The sequence below is a fragment of the Panthera uncia genome (genome assembly GCF_023721935.1).
Source record: "Panthera uncia isolate 11264 chromosome C1 unlocalized genomic scaffold, Puncia_PCG_1.0 HiC_scaffold_3, whole genome shotgun sequence".
Classification (NCBI taxonomy): domain Eukaryota; kingdom Metazoa; phylum Chordata; class Mammalia; order Carnivora; family Felidae; genus Panthera; species Panthera uncia.
In genome coordinates this window covers 35,001,021-35,025,639 of record NW_026057584.1, presented here as the reverse complement: position 1 = coordinate 35,025,639, position 24,619 = coordinate 35,001,021, and the positions used below count along the sequence as shown (strand labels likewise).

General features: G+C 41.2%; 1 pseudogene; it reads left to right on the top strand.

Annotated features, from left to right (window-relative positions):
* LOC125911374 (aldehyde oxidase-like) overlaps window positions 1-24,365 on the top strand; it is a 72,424-nt pseudogene extending 48,059 nt beyond the window's left edge.
* Window positions 24,366-24,619: the final 254 nt, after the last annotated feature.

The window sequence follows — 24,619 nt, the reverse complement described above, 5'->3', positions numbered from 1 at the left end:
TTCCCTGTTCTGTGCCTTCTGCTGTGCTGTTGGGGCAGAGAGGGAAGGGAGGACCAGAGGAGACAGCCTCTTCCCAGCAAGCTCTCATCCTTTCCTTGCTTAGATGTAGCCACTTTTCAAGTATGTTTCTGAGGGTTCCATTTCTGCTAGCTCTCTCAGAAATCAATAGTTCCCTGTGAGAGTTCGTTAAATCTCCAACTGACCCTCAGCTGGCACCTTATGTGGCATTTCCTGATGCCTCTTTGCCCCATGCTGCCACAAACCTTGGAAAGCCCCATCCCCAAGTTCATCTGACTTTCTATTCAATATTAGAATCTGTGGCCATAGACAGGAGCCAGTTTTTTTATGTTTCTTGAATTTGTGGGGGTCCCTGCCCTTCCCTTCTGGCCATCTCATCACAGCCTCCATCCCAGATGTTCTGTTGCACTGGTGGCATAGGCAGAATTAGATAATGATCTCCCTCCATCCTTGGGGAAGTTGGAGGAGAGAACAGCCACCCTTAAAAACACTGCCTTCCCCAAAATGGTACAGCTTACTAATTTCTAACATTTCTCTTACAATGATCTGGGAACTTCTTTAGGGGTGTCGGGAGAGTGTATGTCTGTAATGGCACCTGTCAGCTTGGGAGGTCACTGGCAAGAACAGCTGAGAGTTTTCTCAACTGAGAGTATGATGTACTTGGCATTTTTTGTTCTCTGCTAGGGGCATTAGTCACTGATTCTGAGAATGTAGAAAGAATTCTACTCATGGCTCAGACATCCTGAGATAGAATCTTAATTTGTTCTTCATCTTAGTTATTGGTTATGTATAAACAAGCTTTCTTACTTTCCTTTTTGGAAATGAGTGGTCTTATCTTGTGACAGCATCTGAATAATTCAAGTTGTGTAGATCATATCCTGGAAGTTAAAATCAGGATTACCTTTCAATAGATATTCACAAGTGCAACTAGAATTAGGAGTCTCCTGTGTACTTGGACTGTACTGAGTTATATAAGGAAAGGATACCTTCCTTTGAACTCACACCAGAGCAGCATAGAAGGTATGTAAGTGCTAACATATTTGAGAAAATCTCCAAGTAGAGGAGAAATTATGTGCGGGGAAGGGCTTCAGAAAGGAGTAAGAGGAACTCAGTTTGAGCCTGATGGGATGAGCAGAGCTTGACTAGGATGACAGTGAATGGAAGAGACTATGCCTGTTGCCCTATTTTAATCTCCTTTTCTTTTATAGGTCCGAATGATGAACATGTACAGGAAATTGATCAAACAAGAGATTAATGCCAAGGCCCTGATTCAGTGTTGGAAAGAATGTATGTCCGTGTCTTCCTTCTCTCTGAGGAAAGCAGCCATGGAAAAATTCAATTCAGAGACTTATTGGAAGAAAAAAGGGCTGGCTGTGGTCCCCCTGAAGTTTCCTGTCAGCTTTGGCTCAGTCGCTGCTGGTCAGGTCAGTTCTCCAAACAGACAAATCAAAAGGTGTTGGGGAAGCTTTCTATTAAGTTGGATTAGCCATGTGGTTGCAATGCCTGTTTGTTAACCTTCACCAAAGTTGTGCTTAGTCAAGCCAGCTTTTCTCCAGAGAAGATAAAGCCTCCTTTGCAGGATTCCCCAGGGTTAGTAAAAAGCATTCTTGTTGGGAAGTCAGGAGACCTAGTGCCTTCTTTTGGCTGTGGCATTAGGCAACTGAGTCAACTCGCTCTGAGCCCAGATCACTCTAGTATAAAGTAAGACAGTGGGTCAGATGAATGCCAAGACTCCAGCTACTCTATGTTTCTGTGTTTCTGGACCACGAAATAGAAACTGCAAGCTGCAAGGCATTTGGGTGCACCTTCCCTTTTAGTGGGTGGGGTAAACTAAAGTCAGAAAAGTAAATCATTTAAATAATTTTTTCAAAACACAATTTTAGAAGTTTGTTCACTTCTGGGGTGCCTGGTGGCTCAGTGAATGTCCAACTTTTGATTTCAGCTCAAGTGATGATTTCATAGTTTGTGGTATGAAGCATGGAGCCTGCTTGGGATTCCCTCTCTCTCATTCTCTCTCTCTCTCTCTCTCTCTCTCTCACTCTTTCTGCCCCTCCCCTGCTCACACGCACATTCTCTCTCTCTCAAAATAAACATTAAAAAAAAGTTCGTTCATTTCTTAGCTGCTAAGAGTTATGTGAAGGGGAGGATTGGATATCTGCTCTTGTAGTTTCAATTGATTAAATAAATTCCCTGTTTGTTTGCTAAATCCCTGCTTCTACCCACTCATTCTTGAATGCAACTTACCTGAATAGCTGGTGGTCTGCTCTGTTCTCGCTCACTATACAGCAGTGATTTGGGACCCCTGTTATCTGCATTCTTATATATGCATATATATGTGTGGAGAAGATGGCAGAGCCCTCAAAACTGTTGTCACTCCCCTTTGCAGAATTCACACCTTTGGCTGAGCTATGAAAAGGAAATGGCAGGTGCTTTGAGTGATGACAGATTAGAGATAAGGGGGGTGGGGCTGTGAGGAACACTAGTATGTATGCGTATGCTGTGTGTTAAGAGAGCAGAGGAGGTCAGAAAAAATGGGCAAGAAAGTTCTTCCCTCATTCCTATACCCATCCTTTCACCTAACCATCCTGGCTCAGCTTTGGTATAATATTAGAATGTTTTCATGCAATTTGGTTATAGACAGGTGGTAGCTCAGGGAGAATCATAACAATACAAGCGGTGATCTTTTTGCAGCCTTCGCATTCCATGCCTTTTTATGATAGCCAAAACAACACAGAGCCATTTAGTCATCTGCACACAGTTTACCCAGTTGAGGGAGACCATCAAGAGACTGTGGTTGAGGAATAAAGGCAAAACCAAGATTATTCAGCAGGAGGGGAGAGGGGGAAACTACCATTAGAAAAGGGTTAGTGAGCAGTGGATGTTGGTTCAAGGTTTGGGAGTAAACTGATAAGCCAGCAGTTAAACAGAGGGATCAGTCTGGTCCATCTGTCCCTGAGTGGACTGGCCAGGATCACTGGGGAAACAGTCCCTATTGTTTACAGATCTTCCAGCAATCCCAGGGCAGGAAGCTGTGGTAGAAATGGCAGCCTGTTTCTACTTAACTGTTGCCATTACTTAATATCTCATATCTGCAGTAGACCAGACCTGTTCCATTTCCCTTATCGGAAATTTCTTTAAAAGTAGATAAAAAATAAAGATAGGTACTGAGCTATCATATCATAGTTACCTACTATGCTATAAGTTCTTTGAGATTTTATCTAATAACTTGCCTGAAGTCCCACATCTGGAGACACATGGGACCAGGGCTGGAAACTCAGATCTGAGAGGCTCCAGAAGCAGTGTCCTCTCAGATGTCTCTCCATGGCACCTTTTGGTGGGAACTGAGGTGGGATTCAGCTCAGCAGGGAGGAAACTAGACAACATCCAGCAAGCAGTACAAAGTCTCATTCTCGAAGTCACCTGAGGAGCTTCCCCCAATGCGCACACCAGTCCTACCCATCTTTTCCTGGAAACCAGTTTCCATGCTGAAAACATTTGTTTAGGGCCTAATCGAGGAGTTTGAGATTGGGCAAGCTGCTTCCTGGAAGCCATATGCTGAAAGACTGTTCTGAGAAGGGAACTAGAAATGGTATTTGAGCACCTTCTACCTATAAGGCCCAAGGCAGGAGAATTTGTATTGCCCACTTCATTTAACCCATATCTCATCTTTGTTGAGTAGGTATGATTCTATTTTATAGAAGAAGAAACTAAAGCCCATAGAAGTTCAGTCTCTTGCCCAAGGACATTTAGCTATTGAGAATAAGGATTTGACTTGAAGACTGTCTTGTCATGTGTCTTTATCATTCCGTGTGTCTTCCTGAGCAGAGGCAGCCCCTGTGCTCCCAACAGCTGAGGGTGTCAAACATACCTCCCCTGTGGTATATTTAATTACTAGCCTGTGAACACGGAAGAACAGACAATATCTAATTAACCTCCACATCCCCAGTACCCCAACACAGAGTAGAAACTCAAGTGCTTGAATGACTGAGACATTTTGGGAATCTGGAACCAAAGCAAACTTCTCACCAATACCAGCAGTCATTGCGTGATGATTTAAATTTCACAGACTCAGCCCCCAATTTATATTGGAGAACCATCTGTTCTAATGCTCCAGTTGTGCCGATTTCATAGATGAAGCTTTGCAGAATTTTCCTTTGTGGCGATAACAATGAACCATCCGGTGGTGCCACTTAACTGAACCAAATTTGACATTTTAAATGACCCAAGGGGATTGCAGCAGCACATGGAACAAATTACTCAGCAGTCTCTGAAAGAAATGCTTCCCTGGACACGCAGGCAGGGTACTGTTGCCAGTAGGGTCACACAATGGAGGAAATGCACAATCCACTGTAATTGTAGCTCAATCACATGTGCCAACTACAAATTGCCATAAGCAACTTCTGAATTGCTTGCAGAGCCAAGGAGGCCAAATACAGACTTTAAAAGCTTCAGAAACAGATCAAATCACTATGCTGTTGTAAATTCATTTATCAAACTTTTATTGGGCACTTACAATGTGTGAGATACTATGTTACATCCCAAGGGATGCCTTAGGAGATGATCCTTCCTTTCAGGGGGCTCGTGTTCTAGCAGACGACACTGAAGTGTCATAGAGTTCAGCCCAGGAGCAGCCCTTGCAGCTGCCATCACCTGGCATCTGATGAGCAACCAAGGCAGCCAGCACTAGGCTCTCTGCAGAGGATGCCACTCCTTAGCTTTATTATTTTGAGAACAAATGGCCAGAATGACAAGATGGTATTTCCAGGAGTGATGTGTGAACAAACAGTAAAACACGCTCTGATGTATTTTCCCAAGGCTCTTGGGCATGATTATCATGGCAACAATGCTTTCCTCAAGGTTCTGATTCTCCCTTGGGCTGAGAAAGGGTATCCCTATGTCCCTATTTGACCAAAACATTCCCAGTTTACACCTGCTGATCCAAGTAAGTAGAGCCCATTTTCACTGTCAGTATCTTATTTAGAATGATAGAACCTTCTGTTAGTCATTCACTGGAATAATGTAAATCTTTGGATATCAATAAAGAGGCAGTACTCCAAGTGTGGCTCATGGCCCACCAGTGGCAGTGAAGGTCTTTCTGGTGGTCAGAGCATCCATCTGTAGTTCATTCCTTAAGTTTATCTGGTGATTGACATGTGATTCCATTGACTTTCACTTATGACCAGGGTTGTTTATAAGTAATCTGAGTAGTGAAGGTTTATTAAAATTTTATCTTCATTGTATACAAATTAACTTGTTACCAGAATTTCCTGAAGATCCTGCCTTTATAAATCCTAGATTATTATGCCACTCTGCCTAGAAGCTTAGATATTAAGAAACCTAGCTGACAGAGCTTTAAGGCACCCCTTGCTGGCCCAGACCACGCCTGTGAGGCTGGCATCTCCCAGTTGAGCAGCTACAAAGATGTCTGGCAGGGCTTCTTAAACTACAGTGGAACCACTGGAAGCATTTCCTCTAGGACTGTGTGTGTTAATACTGCTCTTATACTAGAAACTCAAAGTAAAAAGACCAGCCTTGTTTTCTGCAACCTCGTGGGATATCTTTATACCCCTTATTTTAGCATGAACAAAATTGTAAGAAGGCACATTCTTGTTGGTTATAAAACATGTTTAGCTGGAGTCTGGATGTTTCTGATTACAGCAGCCTTTAATTCTGTGTTAGCAGTTTGGTTCTTTCTGGATCCCTGTGGGAAACTGTACAGTTAGATAAGATTACTTCCAAATTCTCTTCCAACTAAAGCTCTATAATTCTGAGCCAGAATAATTTGGAGTGGGCTTAGCTCATTTTGTGGCAAACTATGTCTGTCTATCCTATCTTATTTGGATTTTGGGTTTTGCTTCTCTATATCATACCTACAACTATGGGAACATATGTTCATATAAACAGTTCTCCCCTGCCTCAACCTATCTACACAGAACTTGGCATTTTAAAACTACCTCCCTCCCCACAAAAACCCCCAAACCTAGATTGTTGTTCCACTCTGAATTAGGGAGATCCTTAAAGGTACCAATATGCTCAAATGTCCTCATGAAGAAATAGTAGCTTAAGGAATACAGTCCTCCCCCGGCCTCAAAGCCATCCCGTGACAGTCTGCCCTCTTGTGGAGTGATCATGAGAGAGCACTTGCCACAGCATTGCCCTGGTTCTACTTAGTGCTCTCAGGGCAGGGGGAAAGTGTGCATATTTTGGCAGGGTATGGAAAGGAGGGGATCATTTCCAGGGAAAATGTTTTGTTTTATTTACATATTTATTTTCATTTGGTACATTTTAATACCTTCTAGAATAGACTGACAGTGAAGCACACACTTGGTTTTTGAGGACAATTTCTATGCTATTTGGTTATCATTTAACATTAAACTATTAAACTAAAGGTTGGCAAACTACAGAGTGGGTCAAATTCTGCCCATGGCCTGTTCTGTATGTCTTCGGGCTTCGAACAGTTTATTACATCTTTTTAATTTTAATTCCAGTATAGTTAACATACAGTGTTTTATTAGTTGTAGTAGTACAGTATAGTGATTCAACAATTCAATACATTATCCAGGGAAAATGTTTTAATTGACAGGAAATATGACAACGTCACTCAAAAACAACATGGAAACCATTTTCATCTCTTTTGGTTAGGCTGCTGCCCTGATTCCTATTTACCTGGATGGGTCTGTGCTGATGACTCATAGTGGAATCAAAATGGGTCGGGGGTCCACACTAAAATGATTCAGGTGAGTATGCAACTAGTTGGATTAAGTTGGATGTATGAAAATATTTTGAGCCCTTCCAAACCCCAAAAAATAACTTCTGTTAGTATTTTCTAATTTGCTGGCAGATGCACAAAATATATGGAGATAAAGCACAGAGGCTGGACCAGTACAGTTCAAAGCTCTGATAGTTTGACGCTGTGATGCTGACTGTAGTTCTGGGGAAGGAGCTTGGGGCGCCACTGTCACTGCTTGGGGTGCATGCTGCCTCTACCACGGCTTGCTGCAAAACAAACACTGAGCGCTATTTTTACTCTTTACCTTTTTTCGCAAAAGTGAAAATCCTCTTCAGATTTATTTCAGTTAGTGAAAACAGGTACAAATTGTAGGTGTTTCATAAAAGCCAAGTGGCATTATGCAAACTTTTACAAAGTGGGGGATACCAGTATTAACAAGTGAGTTGTCTTTCTTCAACTTTTGCTGGGCAATAAAAAGATGTGTAAATTCTCATATATTGCATTATTTCTTGCCTTTTTTATAGTAAGGACTTCGAATTTTTTTAAATATTTATTTAGTTTTGAGAGAGACATAATGCAAGCAGGGGAGGGCAGAGAGAGAGGGAGACACAGAATCTGAAGCAGGCTTTAGGCTCTGAGCTGTCAGTACAGAGCCTGACATAGGGCTCGAACTCATGATCTGTGAGATCATGACCTGAGCTGAAGTCGGATGCTTAACTGACTGAGCTACCCAGATCCCTTATAGTGAGGACTTTGAACAATTGATAATATAAATCACATCTGATATTTCTAATCAGATTTTACCCATTTTCTTTTGGCTCATTTACTTTAGATTAATTTTTAGCTATTGTTTCTATTTTGCAAACAATAGTAATGGCAAAGGTTATAAAACATTTGGAAGAGACAAAAAAAATTTTTTAAAGACTGAACAATTTCACCATTTAGCAATAAGCACTGTTTTGAGGTTTTTCCATCTTTTCTTTTTTCTTTTTCAAAAATTTCTAACATGCTGTTTGTATAATTTTTTATCCTGGTTTTTAGGTGGGTTTTTTGTTTTATGTTTTTTGTTTTATTTTTATTTAAATTCCAGTTAGTTAACATGCAGTGTTCTGTTAGTTTCAGGAGTACAATATCATGATTCTGCACTTCCATAAAGCACTCTGTGCTCATCAGAAGTGCACTCCATGGGGCGCCTGGGTGGCGCAGTCGGTTAAGCGTCCGACTTCAGCCAGGTCACGATCTCGCGGTCCGTGAGTTCGAGCCCCGCGTCAGGCTCTGGGCTGATGGCTCGGAGCCTGGAGCCTGTTTCCGATTCTGTGTCTCCCTCTCTCTCTGCCCCTCCCCCGTTCATGCTCTGTCTCTCTCTGTCCCAAAAATAAATAAAAAAACGTTGAAAAAAAATTTAATAAAAAAAGAAGTGCACTCCGTAATCCCCATCATCTACTTCACCCATCCCCCCACCTACCTCCCCTCTGGTAACCATTAATTTTGCTTTCTATAGTTAAGAGCCTGTTTCTTGATTTGCTTCTCTCTCTTTTTTCCCTATGCTCATTACTGGGTTTTTTTTCACCTATCTTATATAGAATGAGCACTTCTTCCTGTGGTTAAGAATTCTTTGAAATCCTGATTTTTAATGTCTGCATGTGGATATATGTATAATTTATTTAACCATCCCCATTGTTGAATACTATAATGAATATTTTTGTACATAAGCCTGTGGTCAAATCAATGATTATTTTCTTAAAATAGATTTCCAGAAATGGAATTACTGGGTCACAGAGTGTATCTTAAATCACTGATACTCATTACTAAATTGTTTTCTAGAAAGTATCCATTTCATTATACCACTAACCAACTTTATGTCTTATGGATTTTTTAAAAACCTTAAGTAATTTAATAGGTGAATGATAGTATCTCATTATTGCCTTAATTTGCATTTTTCTGATTATAGAGCTTTTGCTAGAATTTTGCAGAGTGAGGTGGTAGGAAAGGCTGCAGAGGTATTGAATTCATGATTATGAAGATACGAAGCATTTTCCTCCCGTGTTGGCTTTGGGCTTTGCCTCCTCTTCCTGATGCTACTGCACAGAAGAAAGCCGAAGAAAAAAAGAATGTGTGCTCAGACTTTAGAGTCCAGACTAGCTCTACAGGGATTTTAGAAAAGAACTTTTTGTGGCTGGCAGAATTCATGGTTCTGCCCGCCTGTCGCTGTTGCATGTGTGGGGCTTCACACGCAGGCTGCTGTGTGGGTGTGTGCACAGGTTTATGACCAAAGTATTTGAAAAGAAACAGGTGGCTAGTTATAAATTAAGGATGCCAGTGTCTAACAACCACCTGCATGGACCAAGCACAGAAACTGTCCCTAATACAAATGTCTCTGGGGTTCTGTGGTGGCGGGTCTCAGCGGGTTGGCAGTAAAGGTAAAAATCATTGCAGTGGTGTCCGAATCATTAACCCCACCAGGCCACATACATGGGTGGAGCTCCAGAGTTGTTGAGAATTAATCCAATCTTTATCTCCTTCTCACAGCGTCCTGGTAAAAACTGTGCTTTTCCCAGTGTCAGGCTCAGTACATGGTACAATACTCAGCTGCCCTCCTGGCCTGGAAATCCATCTCCTTTTCTCCCTCACTCCTGACATCCCACTGGTCAGTGGGATTCCGTTTTACTCAAAAATATCTCTGTCTTTCAGCCTCCATGTTCTGGGAATATCGCTGCTCCGATTCAGACTTGCACCTCTTGCCAGGGCCACTGCAAGGCTCTGTCCCTCCACCTGAGTTTCAGTGCCTTTCACTCTGGCTTCATGTTGACAGAGCTTTCCCACAAAATAAATCTGGCCATGCCATATTTAAAAACAATGCTTAGAGTTTGCCAACAGTTTTTCTGTTAATCCCTGACCTCTTAGCATGAATTATAAGGCCTCCACCCTAGATGGTCTGTCTTTAAGACCAGCTCACACTTCACCCCCACCCCTGGGAAACCTTTCGCATCACCTCTTACAGGGCTGGTCTCTGCCTTCTCTGGCAGAGGTCCCATGGGCCTCTTAAGCCTCTGGCACATATTTGTGGTTTTGAAATCAGTGTTTGCTGGAAATTATGATAACTTAATAAAAAATAATCCCTAGCATGCTTGTCAGACTCTTCTAAAATGCCTTGAACCAGTCATCAGCAAGAACCATCAAGGCACTCAGAAGGATTAGGTGAGAATCACTGTTACTTTGTGTTTTATGATAGAAAAAAAAAGGAGGGAGGAGGAATGAGTGAATTGAATATCAGTAGAAATGGCACTATCAAAGCTACTGCAGTTACACAGTGATAAATGGAGGCCTTTTGGCTCTCTGCATGTGGAAATTTTTATCATCATATGGTAGAGGAGCTCTTGCATCTGGGAAAATTCTCCATTAGAGAAAAAGGTGGTTTTTCTGCCCAAAACTCTTCTTTTTAAGCCAGAACTAATTAATGTTTCTTCCTATGGAATGTAGGTATCTTCCAGATAATACCTGTAAATCTATTTGTTCTCCTTCTTTGGGTTCCACTGTTCCTAAATGGGAAGACAACACTACAGTCCTTTTATAAAAGTGAAAATCATATAAGCACTCATAGGAAAATAGGAAACCAACCTGCTGGCTATGTCTTCAACCAATAGTAGGCACTAAATGCAGTGGAAATTTCAGCTGCTTCCTTCGATGTACTTAACAACCTAGTTGGAAGAGAAAACACACATTCTAAAGTCAACTAGCAAACTTTCAAAGTAATAGGTTATAAAGTACCAGATGGTGTGGAATGGATGTCAATAAAAGCTGAGTATGTGTCATGCTGACTGTTCTAGAATGTCACATTAAAAACATTGGTCTCGGGGAAATAATGTTTGAGGAATCCTCCTTAGAAATGGTTCCTGGGGCGCCTGGGTGGCTCAGTCAGTTGAGCTTCTGACTTTGGCTCAGGTCATTGTCTCACATTCTATGAATTCGAGCCCCTCATCGAGCTCTGTGCTGACAGCTCGGAGCCTGGAGCCTGCTTCACATTCTGTGTCTCCCTCTCTCTCTGACCCTCCCCCATTCATGCTCTGTCTCTCTCTGTCTCAAAAATAAATAAACATTAAAAAAAATGGTTCCTGCTATTCTACAAAACTGGGACTCCTTCTATAATTCATATTTATGGGAGCTCTCAATCCTTTTGGGGCATATTTATTTCTCCCCTCTGCCCTGTGCTTCCTGAGCCAAAGAAAGGCTGAGAGAGCCTGACTGAAGAGAGAGGTACAGTGCCAGGCAGTCAACCTTCCACCCTCATGAATTGCTGCCATTCAGCATACTTTCTTCTGTAATGGTTGCACCTCTCACCTTTTTCTTTCTTAGACTTGGGGACTTGGCCCTAACCCTCATTTTTCTGTAAGTCAACAATGTGCACTGCAGAGTCAGGAGAACTTTTGATGTAAATGGTGTAATTTACCAAAATTACGCCACTCTCCCAAGACTGATAGATACCTGATACTAAAATTAAACAACCCACCACCCATTGTCTCCTGAAATACTCACTGTTGATAGGCTGTCTTTCCAGAAGACTGAATGAAGTTCTTCAGCAGCAGAACGTACATTGCCCGTTATAGCGCAGACCACAGGTGTAACTAAGTTGGCAGTCACGGGAGACGGTCACAGGCACTGAACAAATGCTGTTAGTACAAGATGACCACAAGTGCTTGGGAAGTTGGAGACTGTGGGAAGGATTACATTAATCTTGGTTCTTCCTGGTTATTACTACTGATAGCTTTCTTTATCATCTAGTGAAATCAGAATTAAAGTCTCAAATGATTCTTTCTTTAAACATCACTATCACATCATGTTTGTTCTTTTTCACAGGCACGAGTTGCTTTTGATGAAAGCGGTAGTCTTGCAGTTGCTGAATACTTCAGGTAAATAGTCCTTTCAATCCCATGCCATGAAAAATAGCAGTTGTAGCTTGAGGAAGAGTTTCACTTCTGTTTGAAATTTTGGAAAAAATTGACTTTGTACCTTCTATTAACCCACTGTTATAAACAACATTTAGCTTCTAGTTAATCCAAGTGTCCAGAAAGTCTTCTGTTGGGAAAAATAGGAACACAAATAAAATATGGCTGAACTGATGATTTGAATCATTCTGAGTAGTACTAGAGGGTTCTATGAGGTTGGTGCTTGGAACCCACAGCAGTGGTTGATTTTTCTGTTGAAAAATTAGTGTATCCTTAAGAAACAAAGGTAGGGAGATTGAAGAAGAAACCCATAATAAGACGAACATCATTTCACACCTTCTAGATTGGCAAGAAATAAGAAATGTGACAATAACCATGTGTTGTCAACCTGTGGAAAAATTGTTTCTCACATACTTTAGAAAATAATTATCAAATTATTTTGACGGAAAATGAAAGCCATAAGAGAACAGAGTGATGTAGAGTCTTATGTGATTTTGTCATTTTGTTAGTTCTCGTGAGAGTCCTGGGGCACTGGCTGGCTATCAGGAATAAGTGTTAGAAGCATTTTTAATGGCCACCTCCAGACCAGGGCAAACAGAGGAGAGCAGGGTAGAAATTCCTGGCAAGCTGCTCACCTGTGCTTCTCCTTTACCATGACACCCATTTGGTGTCTTAAGGAAGAGTCAGAAACAGAGCAGGCCATGGGGACCAGAGAAGTAGCATAGAATGAGAGCCAAGGGCCTGGTCTTGCGAACAGAAGGCTGAATCCTGGAGCCAAAAAGGCAGACAGACAGACAAACGTGCACCTTTGAAATAGCGTTTGGTCTAAAATGCAGCTGTAATTCCCCAAATCTGATGACAGTGGGATGACATGATTCAAGATTAACTAAAAGCAATAGGCTGGATAATCATATAGTCAGCACCTAACTTCCAGGCATAAGGAGTCATTCATTGATGAGGAGCAATTGGATGTTTTATCAGCCAAAGCAAGTGTAATAAGAAGTATATATTTATTCAACAGATTTATTGCATGTGTTACATGCTGGCACATCATTGCACAAGTGTATTCCTTTAGTTTGCTGTACATGCAAATTGAACACAGCTTCTTACTGGTCTGTTTAAATCATCGGGCCATGCAATTAGAGGACCTAATCACTTAACAGCTCTCCTCAAGAATTCTGTTTCCTCCAGGGGTTGAGTCAAACATGAACTGGGAGACAGGCGAAAGCCATCCTTTCAAATATTTTGTTTATGGAGCTGCCTGTTCCGAGGTTGAAATAGACTGCCTGACAGGTGTTCATAAGGTCAATACCAATTGGGAAAGTCTTCAGGTTGTACTTTTGATAGATCTAAATTCCATATATTCCATCTGAGCACTGTGGAAGCACCATGTATTTGGCTAAGGATAATTTCTCTGAATTACCAGAAAAAAATAGAAGCTCAGCAGTTGCCTTGGTGCTGTGGTTGCTTCCATGGAAAACAGCTGGCAACTTCTCTTATTTTTCTGGTCTTTTTAAATGGAATTGGGAAAGAAACCACTTCAAGGAAGAAACACAGCTTGAAGAGAGCTTTCATGTAGACTGTTGGTATAACGAGCAATCCTGACCTCCTATGTGAAATGCCATCATATGACATTTTTGAAGGATTTCATAAGCATCCATAATCTAACAAGCACCAAGGGCCAGCCCAGGGAAGTTAGTGGCCAGCTTTTGATATCTTTTATCTAGCTAGGTCCTGCTTTTTAGATAGTTTAAGGGCATCTTATGATTTTAAGGGATGCTGTGAAGAGATTCCCACACAGGCGCGTGCGTGCTTGCGCTCTCTCTCTCTCTCTCTCTCTCTCTCTCACACACACACACACACACACACACACTTCTGTTTCAAGGAGAGTTTCTCCTCTTGTAGCTGGGCCCCTGTGGGTAAATGAAGCTACTTACTCGCCACTGTCAGTAATAATAAATGATTATTAATACATTAAATGGGGCTGTGATACCCTCACAACTGTCTTGTGATAATCTGTCCCAAAACCTACCCAGAAGGAGACTCTAGGTCTTGATATTTCCAAACATACTTTGTCACTATATCTTAGATTATGATCAGATTTAAGTTTTCATTTAACAGGTCTCCAGCATGTATGTTTTTTAAACTATAGTCAGCCTAATCTTTGAAATTGTATATACCTTTGAACCTGCCGAGTAAAGTATCTGGTTTGTGTGGATTTTAACTCAGACCAGCTCACTTTTGGGGAACCTTGGACTAGGAAAAAACAGTGATCATACTAAGCATGGTTTTCATGCTAGAGTAGCTGTCCTGTTTTAGTTCCATAGAAAGTTATCTCATACTAACTGATTTCTACATCCCTTCTCCCTCAAAGAAAAATTTAGGGAAAACTTAAATCACTTGGGTTTTCTTTACCTTGTATATGCCTTGGCCTTGCTAAGGTCTAAGAAAGGTAATAATTAGCCTTGGTGTGAAATTTTGAGGTGTGTTCTTATAAATTATTTGAATAATCTTAAGAGGTGTACTAAATAGTCTTTTTATCAGATGCATTCAAAGAAGCTAGGTCTGTAACTCAGGTTAGGTACACCCCTGGCAAAGGGCTGTAATGTAACATCCCACTAGGGGCCCTCCCTGGAGGCCTGTATCTCAGTCATTCTTATGTTGTTAGAATTGTTCTTATTCTATAAAATTTCCCTCACTTTAAACCTACATTTATATATTAGTTATCTATTACTATGTAACAAATTACTCTCAAATTTGGCAGCTGAAAATAACAAATATTTATTAACTGACAGAATTTATGAGGGCCAGAAACCTGGGAGTGGCTTATCTGGATGATTCAGGCTCGGGATTTTTCACAAGGTTGCCATCAAGCTGTCAGGTAAATCTGCATTTATCCCAAAGCTGCAGTGGTGGCTGGAAATCTGATTCCAAGTTCCATCACATGCTTGTTGGCAGGAGGCCTCCGTTTCTCACTGGCTGTTGCCCAGAAGTTTCCATTCCTTACTACATGGACCTCTCTATAGGACATCTCAGTGTCCATAGGACATGCATACTGCCTCCCACCCCCAGAGGGACTGGTGCAAAGGAAAAAAGAGAGTATGAGCAAGTGAGAGAACATCCACGACAAAAGCCACCGTCTTTTATAACCTAACACCGGGGTGATGTACTGGCACTTCTGCAAGACAAATTAACCCTGGTGTAGAGTGCGGGAGGGGAATACGTAAGGATTTGAATGCAGCACGTGGGGATCATTGCAGGCCATCTTGAAGGCTGGCTACCACAATCTAGAATCACTCTCCTTCTGCCCTAACAAAAGACAATGACAAACAGGAAGTCCATGACTTTGAAAACAGAACCCTTGCCAGCACTGCAGACTTAAGAGCATCTGCTCTCACCAATTGAGGCCACTAGTCTGCTGGAAGGCCAGCCTTGCTAAAATGGTGTCGTTAAATAAGGGAAGTGTTTTATTATACCAAATAACTTTATATTTGTAAAGTAAATAACTTTATATTTGTAAATAACTTTACATTTCATGGTATCCTTAAATAACAGAAGTATTTTATTATAGTAAAATTTTCTGGATCCCTCTCTACTTTTCTTAAGAAAAATGTTAGATGAAAGTCCCAAATCAAACAAGAAAACTCTTGGATTGGGGCACCTGGGTGGCTCAGTCGGTGAAGCGGCCAACTCTAGATTTCGCCTCAGGTCATGATCTCACTGGGAGTTCGATCCCTGTGTGGGGCTCTGCTCTGACAGTACGAAGCCTGCTTGGGATTCTCTCTCTCTTTCTCTCTCTCTGCCCCTCCCCTGCTTGCACTGTAAATCTCTCTCTCTCTCTCTCTCTCTCAAAATAAATAAATAAACATTTTTTAAAAAAAAGAAAAACTCTTGGGATTTCCTTTGTTCCATTAATAATTATAAGTAGAATCTGTTTGTCATGGCAGAAGCCAGTATGTCACTGAAAGAAGGTCCAGACTTGCTGGAGAGCAAAGGTGTTACCAGTAACCTAGCTAGGCCTGCTGTATTCCTTATTTGTAACTTATCAGGAACTCTTGGTGACCAAGTTGTAGTGTTAGATTTATCTTTCCTCTGGTCTAAAATTGAAAAGTCCACAATAGCAGATAATAATTGAAGACTTTTTGGCCGATGCTCCCTGAGTTCTGTGCTTCAGTAGATGTTACCCAGCCAGCTGGACTCCGGATGTTGGGTTGTATGGTAGCCACAGAGTTTTTCAACAAGGATCATGAGGGCCATAAACATTTTCTGTGTCATAGACTAATGTCTGTTGTAGTGGATTAAACTCCATAAGTTACATCACTCAGCCCGAAGAAAGTCAAATATTTTTCTCTCCTATTGTTTCTTTTCTTTAAAGATTTTTTTAAATGTTTATTTATTTGAGAGAGAGAGAGAGAGAGAGAGAGAGAGAGCTCACATGTGCAAGCCTGATGTGAGGCTCGAACTCACAAACTGTGAGATCATGACCTGAGCCGAAGTCAGACGCTTAACTCACTGAGCCACCCAGACGCCCCATCTCCTGTTGCTTCTGAGGGAAAAAAATCAGTGCTTAAGCCGGTCGAGTATGTGTATAACTTTGAAATTTATACATAATAAACTGTTACACAATAAAATCTTTGTTGATTCTTTCTCCTGAAATATGTGGCCCAAAGAAAGGTTCTGTACCAGTGGTGTCCTGGCATGAAGTGTTCTCAGCCTGTCTCCTTAAGTTGTATTCATTAAGATAAACATTTTTTCTCTTTTTTATTACTAGGACATCCAAACAGACATTGGCATGGATGTTGGCTTCAGTATAAATCCACCCCTTGACATAGGCCAGGTATGTGTACCTGCTTTGCCTCAATCCCTTTTGTAAAAGCCATAACTGCTCTGGATGTCTGTAGAGAAAACATTCCATCCAGCTTATTCATCATCTTATTTTTCTGCCCCTGAAGTCAGAATCTGTCTATTCAGGCCAGCCACAGAACTCAAATCTCTTATTGTTTAAAAAAGAGAAGGAAAAAAGGATGTTTTGAATTAGTGTTTGAAGAGACATACGGTCTGTGATTGAGGATCTTGAGTGAGGCAGGAGCGAGCCTAGAGGTGACAAAATGGGCCCGATGCCAGTGAGATCAGAAGTAGACTGTATGCTAAGTGTGAAGTCTTGGGCATATGATGGGCTGTAGCTTTGAGGAGTTTAAAGTTGGGTTGGGAGCACATCAAATCATCAAATAGTTGCAGCAGTTGTTATTAATAGGTAGCCTGTTTTGCCCACAGACATTTTTTATTCAAATTTGAAATAATTGACAAGATTAAAAATTCACCAGCATCCTTACATAATTATTCAAATGTCTAGCATCTCTTGGAAACAGAAAATTTGCCAGGACTGGAGCTGCATGTGCCTAAGGAAAAGCAGTTGGCTGCCTTTTTAGAGAATCATGCACTCTGTGATTCTAGGACTCAGGACTCAACTGGAAGCTTCACTCACTTTCTTTACCAGTGGGCAATTCAGCTTATTACTACCTCCAGTTCAGAACATAATTTGAGGTACTCTCCAATCATGACATGTGTCATTGGAGAATGGGAAGAATATATGGGTTGGAGAAGTCAAAGCGGGCTTCTGGGAGGCAGTGCCTGTGGGTGAAGTAGTCAAGGAATGAACAAGAGGAGAATGGAAGACATCTCCCTAAAGAAAGACATGAAATTCAGCATAGTTTGTGTTCATGGCTGGCTGGTGGCAGGGCAGGGAAGGGGGTGTGCTGATGACAGTGGAGAGTACCTGTGTCAGAGGAGTGGAATGTGAGGCCCCAAAGACAGGCACCTGCCTTCATAGGTGGAGGTGATGTGGCCTGGGGTATGGTCTAGAGTTTTAGGAAGATTCATCTAACATCATGTTAGAGAAGAATCTCCCTGCAGATAGATACATGTGAGGGTAGAGAGTGGGATAGAGAAAATATGGCCACAGCAAGGAGGTAAACAAAGAGGAGACCCAGAAATCAGAAAGATGTGTGGAAAGCAATTTTTCCCACAGGCTGACATCTAAGAATTGGAGCATTTTAAAGCTGTGTAGGAAGCTTAGCACACAACAGAGTTCATGTTACAGGCCAGGAAACAAGAGTGCAGAAATGTGAAGCCAAGCCCAATATGAGCAAGGATGGTGAGATGAGATGCAATGAGGGAATTCTCAGACCCTGAGAGCACTTTCAGTGTGCTGGAGTCTGTGGATAGGTCAGAGGGTTCCTTCTGGCTCACGGACAGAAAAAAGGAGGGCTTTTGGGCCATAGGCTCTTTGACGCCTCTTCTAAAGCTATACTTTTACTGCCAAATTGAGATTTACACTCAAGTTTTTGACTTTGAATTTAGCGCTGATTAAGATGTTGTAGAAATGCTTTGAGGCAAACTTTTAAGTAAACTCTCAGAGACATCTTCCATGACATGCTGAAAACCCTCTTATACTGTATTTTAACAATTCAAATAAACAGCATGAAGTTGAAATGCTACTGTTGATTGTATTTTCTCATATATGGAAATTCTTCCTCCCTCCCCAGATTGAAGGTGCATTTATTCAAGGCATGGGACTTTATACAATAGAGGAGCTGAATTATTCTCCTTAGGGTGTCCTATACACTCACGGTCCAAACCAATATAAAATCCCTGCCATCTGTGGCATCCCCACAGAGTTGCACGTTTCTTTATTGCTTCCATCTCAAAGCTCAAATACCCTGTAGTTGTTGAAGGTAAGCTGTGCTTGATAAATACATGCATGTTTATGTGATTTGTAGTAACTGTGCAGGGAACTAGCAGAGGTTCCTTCATTTCTTGGTTGTTTGGGGTTTCTACCAGGCTTATAGAAGAAAAAGTTCTATTAAACATTTTAATTATAAATTAATTTAACAATTTTATAGTTTTTTTAAAAACTTCAAATCTTGGAGCTTAACATGAACTATTACCATCAGGTTATATCTGATTTTTCATTTTACAGTAATCATCTTATACCTATATCTGCTTTCTCCATTTGGGATAATTCCTTAGGATGGAATCCTAAGAATGAGAATACTAGACTAAAATGTTAAATTACTTTTTTAAAGGAAAATGTTACATATATTTTAATATTTTATATGTGCATCTATATACATATTTGCCTATAGATGCACATATATGTATATATACATATAGATGCAGAGAGAGAGAGCCCTACTCTAGTTGACTTGTTTCCTTTCAAAGGTCTAGGAGAGTCTGGGATATTCCTGGAATGATCAGTATTTTTTGCCATTCATGACACAATGCAGCGGGACAAGAGAGGGGCCTGTTTGGACCATTGAAGCTCAGTAGTCCACTGACCCCAGAGAAGATTAGAATAGTCGGTGAAGATAAATTCACAAAAATGGTATGTTATGTTCTGTTCATAAAATTATGAATTTTTGCCCCCTGTCCTTATGGTCAAGTTTTATTACCCCACCATGGCGGTTTTCCATGGGAGAAAAGGTGACAGGAATCCTGAGGGCATTTGAGCATAGGAAGAGCAGACTCGCCCTTAGATTGCAATTTTTCATCAGTCTGGTCTTACCCAGCTCACAGCAGGGCTTAGTTCTATAATGAAAATGAAGGTTCATTGATCGTTCATCAACTACATGTTCCTCCTTGGTTTTATTTCCTTCCCAGGACATGTTGGTCAGGAATGGGAGTTCAGGAACTGTGCCCTGAACCTAAGACACCCAGGCCAAGAATATGGGCCACCCCAACAGTCAGTCTCACTCTACCCAATCAGGCACTTGATTGTATGTGTATTTCCTGGTTTGAACTGTGAAGTGGGAAGGGCCCTTTCTGGCCCAACCCCAAGAGCAGAATCCCACATGCATCAACACCCCCACAGAGTAAACATCTCAGTTCTCCTTGGTCACTTTCAGTGATGAGATTTAATAATAGGGGAAAGTCATGCCATTCACAGTGACCCTTCTGACTATACACAAGGTGTTCCTTATATTGAGGGGAGAGCCCCCTCCTTCACCTCCTCTCAATACTTGCTCTGCGTGGCACCCCTTATAGCTTTTCCTAAGCCCCGTGAATCACTTCTTCACTATAGAGGAACACAGAGACTAATTGCACTGTTCATTTGCCCCTCTTCAAGTGTGAGGTGATGATTCTTGTAGCTGCCCTGCCCTGATTCTTAGTCCTGTCCTAGATTCTTCCACATTTTTCATGCTGTCATTCTGAGACCTCTCATTGTCCTGATCACCCTCTGGGTGGTTTTTATCTTGTTTTACATTATGCTATTTCTCACCTGGCACAAACATTTTCCAAGTTACAAATGTCCACATTTGTTCTTTTATTCCAGACTCCAAAAGGCAAACCTGGATCCTGTGTTCCTTGGAATGTACTCATGAATCAAATACAAATTTCTGGGGAAATGGGGTGACTGTTCCAACATAGCGGTCTATCCAGTGTTTATGCTTTGAGATGCTAGGTCTGAAAGATAAATGTTCATAGTTTAGAAATCATTTCACAGAGGATTGCTTTTATATGATGCTGATTTTAAATGTTCCATTTGGATTTTGATAGATATGCTTAAGCAATTTAGAAATCATATTTTACATAGCACAAATACTAACTGGTTTCCTCTAGAATGATATTCTCTATTACTCTGTTTCTTAAATCCATCCAGCTGAATGGAATAGAAGATGATGATTTGTGTATGATTCATATTTGGCTTGTATCCACCAACAGAAATTACACTGTCTAGTGAAAGGCAATTTTCTAAATAATTTTATTAGTAGTGTGAACTGTAAAGTTGTCATTTTCTCATATGTCCCCATCTGCTATCAGCCTCCTTTTATTGTCAGAATGGATCCAGGCACTGTATACAAGAGTCTATGGGACTAAAGAAAAAAAAATGGATAAATTAGACTTCATCAAAACTGAAAACTTCTGTGCTTCAAAAGATACTATAGGAAATTGAAAGACAAACCACAGAATGGGAGAAAATATTTGTAAGTCATATATCTAATAAAGATGTTTATGTAGGATATATTTTAAAAACTCTTAAAATTCAGCAATAAAAAGATACATAATGCAAGTTAAAAATGGGCAAAGGAATTGAACAGACATTTATCCAAAGAAAATACATAAATGGCCAATAAGCACATAAAAAGATGCTCAAAGTCATTAGTCATTAAGGAAATGCAAATGAAAATCACAATGAGAAACCATTTCATTCCCAGGAGGATGGCTATAATCAAAATGATGGATAATAGTGTTGACAAGGATGTGGAGAAATTGGAACCTTTAACCATTGCTGGGAAGAATGAAGATGGTGCAGCCACTGGAAGAAAAATTGGCAGTTCTTCAAAAAGTTAAACATGGAATTACCAAAGGACTACTCTTAGGTATATACCCAAGAGAACTGAGAACATATGTACACACAAAAATATACACACATGTTCATGGCATTATTTATAATAACCAAAAGTAGAAACAGCCCAGCTGTATCAACTGATAACAAAATATTATTTAAAAAATGTGGTATATCCATACAAGGGAATATTATTCAGCCATACAAAATAATGAAATACTGATATATATACTACAACACGGATGAACCTTGCAAACATTCTTTAAGTGAAAGTAGCCAGACACAAGAGGTTGCATGTTATATGATTCCTTGTATATGAAACATCCAGAATAAGCCAATTCCTGGGGACAGAAAGTCCATTAGTGGTTGCCAAAGGCTGAGGGGAGAGGGGAACGGGGAGTTGATTACTAATGGATATAGAGTTTCTTTGGGGGTGATGAAAATGTTATGGAATTAGATAGTAGTGATAATTGTACACCTGTGAATATACTAAAAACTACTGAACTGCACACTTTAAAAGTGAGTTTTATGGTATGTGTATTATATCTCAATTTTTATTTTATATTTTTGAGAGAGAGAGAGAGCAGGGGAGGGGAAGAGGGAGAGGAAGAGAGAATCTTAAGCAGGCTCCATGCTGGGGCCTGATCCCACAACCATGGGATTATGATCTGAGCTGAAATCAAGAGTCAGACGCTTAGCTGGCTGAGCCACCCAGGTGCCCCAACATCTCAATTCAAACAAACAAACAAACAAAAGAGCATGTGAAGAGAAACATAAAATGTGGGAAGACTGAGAAGTTATGACAATCATAAGAAGTCTATCTCAGTGGTCTTCAGGGACAAGACCTCAAAGGAGGCTAAACAGCAAGACCTTATCACTAAAAATGTTTTATTTGCATTAATGACAGAAAAAAGCATCTACACTGATGTATAAAATACTAGAGACTAATGGATGGCACCTTCTCCCTGTCACATTCTCAACTCAAGGACTCTTGTACCAAGGCCAAGACCCTTGGTTCTTGAAGTTTGACTTTTGTTGCCACACGGATGTGTCTCAAAGACACCTCCGTCCCAAAACAGATCTCCTTGTCAGTACAGCCATCTCTGAGATATTGAGCCAGAAATGAGGGAGTGATCCAAGATGCTTCATTCTCTCAGTGCATGTATGTGTTCAGGCATGAAGTCCTGTCAATCCCACCTCAGAGAAATTGCCTACATCTGCCTCTCCCTCTATTTATTCCCATGACTACTGTGTTGTTCCAAGCCACCATTATTTCCAACCTGACCATGTGGTTGTCTCCTCAGTATTGTCCTGCATTCATTTTCCTTCCCTTCCAAGCCATTCATCAGATTTAAGCCAGAGTTATATACAAATTTGTGGATACACACACACACACATGCACACACACAGACATGATAGGATCATGTTACACCCTTCTTTAAAACCCTTCAATGGCTTCCTATTCATTCAACCAGAGTACTGTCCCAAATCTGTAAGGTGGCATATGTGCCCTCTGTGATCTGGCCCCTGGCTATCTCTCCAGTGTTGTCTCAACACCCCCTTTTTTTACCATCAGAATTTCCCGTTCTGTTTCTTGCTCTGGAGCTTTGGTCCTCTGCCTAAAAGGTGCTGTCACTTCCATCCTTCCTTCCTTCTGTCTGTCTGACACTAGGTAGTGCTTCTTAAATTTTAAAATGAACACAAATAACTTCAGGATCTTGCTAAAATGCAATCAAGCAAGGCCAGAAGCAAGAAGGTATAATAGAAGTGGTCCATCTAGAATCAAGCACAAGTCAGATTGGAAGCTAACCCAGACCCCAGTTATCCACTGCTCTTGTATCAGCATCTCTCCTGCAGTTCATACCTATGGTTCCCTGGTGGAGAGTGAGAGTTCCTCATGACAAACTGAGGCAGAAAGAAAAAGTCTGAACTTGGTTCACAAATCAGTATGTGCATACAAGCCAGATATGGTCAGTATCTGCACTCCCCACTCAGAGGTGGTAAGGGAATATTCTCCCAATGGGCAGAATCTTAGGTAATGCACCTGGTTTTTCACTTTGTGTAGAAAACAGAGTGGCCCAAGGTTAGGGTATATACATGGACTCAAATGGTTTGGCCACCTGGGCAGAACCTGGAAGGGGAAAGATTGGAAGACTGGGGACAAGAGACTTCTGTGTGGGTATATGGGAATAGGTACAATGTGTCAAAATTTTCATATTGCACATTAGAAATGTGAACTGTTCAGGGTGACTGGCTCAGTCAGTTTGGCTCAGGTCATGATCTCACAGCTCATGAGTTTGAGCCCCGCGTCAGGCTCTGTGCTGACAGCTCAGAGCCTGGAGCCTGCTTTGGATTCTGTGTCTCCCTCCCTCTCTGCTCCTCCCCTGCTCACACTCTGTCTCTCTCTCCTTCAAAAATAAACATTAAAAAACAAAAAGAAAAAAAACGTGAACTGTTCTCTATATAAATTTAGAAAAAACTATATGGAAAACTACCTTTCTTCCATTCACAAAACAAATTCACCTGGCTCCTTAAAATGGGATATCATGCAAAATTAATTGGCTGAATGTTGTGAAGTTGCATCAAAAGCACTTGCTGCTATGTCCACCTGAGACCATGTTGGTGAAGGTGGCAGGGAAACAGACTCTGTAGCTCATGTTTTGTTGTACTAGCGCACACATTTTGGAAAGTGAGTTATTTGGGCCTAGCAGCATGCATACCCTTCAACCCAGAAATAGCAGTTCCAGTTGAAATCTCCCACCATGAAAGAGGCACTAAACAACCAAGTATGTACACAAAATGGCATTTGACATTAGTCATCTCTGCCATTGGTCACCCCACTGATGACACAGTGGGTGTGGGAAGAGTCATGACAGCGGGATGGGCACTTTGCCTCCATGCGGCTACTGCTACTGCTGAATGTCCAACCCACTGCAACACAGAGCTGGCCCCCAAGTTAGTACCATCCTTCCAGGAGACCATCTGGCCACTGGAGGACAAACGGACAACTCCACCCTGGAAGGAGCAGTGATTTATTTTAACAGAAGTTGTTATGCATTCTGGGTAAAAGTTTGCCTTGCCTGGGGGAGCCTGGGTGGCTCAGTGGGTTGAGCATCAGACTTCAGCTCTGATCATGATCTCAGGGTTCATGAGTTCAAGCCCTATGTCGGGCTCTGTGCTGACAGCTCAGAACCTGGAACCTACTTCAGATTCTGTGTCTCCCACTGCTCCTCTCCCACTCACTCTCTGTCTCTCTTTATCAAAAATAAACAAACATTAAAAAAATTTAAAGAAAAAAAAGGTTTGCCTTGCCTGCCTATAGGCGTTAGCCATCACCACTGCCTAAGGGCTTACACAGTATTAAGTGCACTCTCGTAATTTACAGCAAAGTAAATGCATCTGCTCTACAGCAGTGGGCTGAGTGCGTGACATGCGATCCACTGGTCATATTATGTCTGTACCACTCAGAAATGGCTAATCTGATAGAACAATGGAATGGCCTAGAGAAATGACAACCAGGAGGCTGGTGAGGATGGAGCTCCTCCAGGATGCAGGATACTCAAAATCGAATGGACAGTTAAC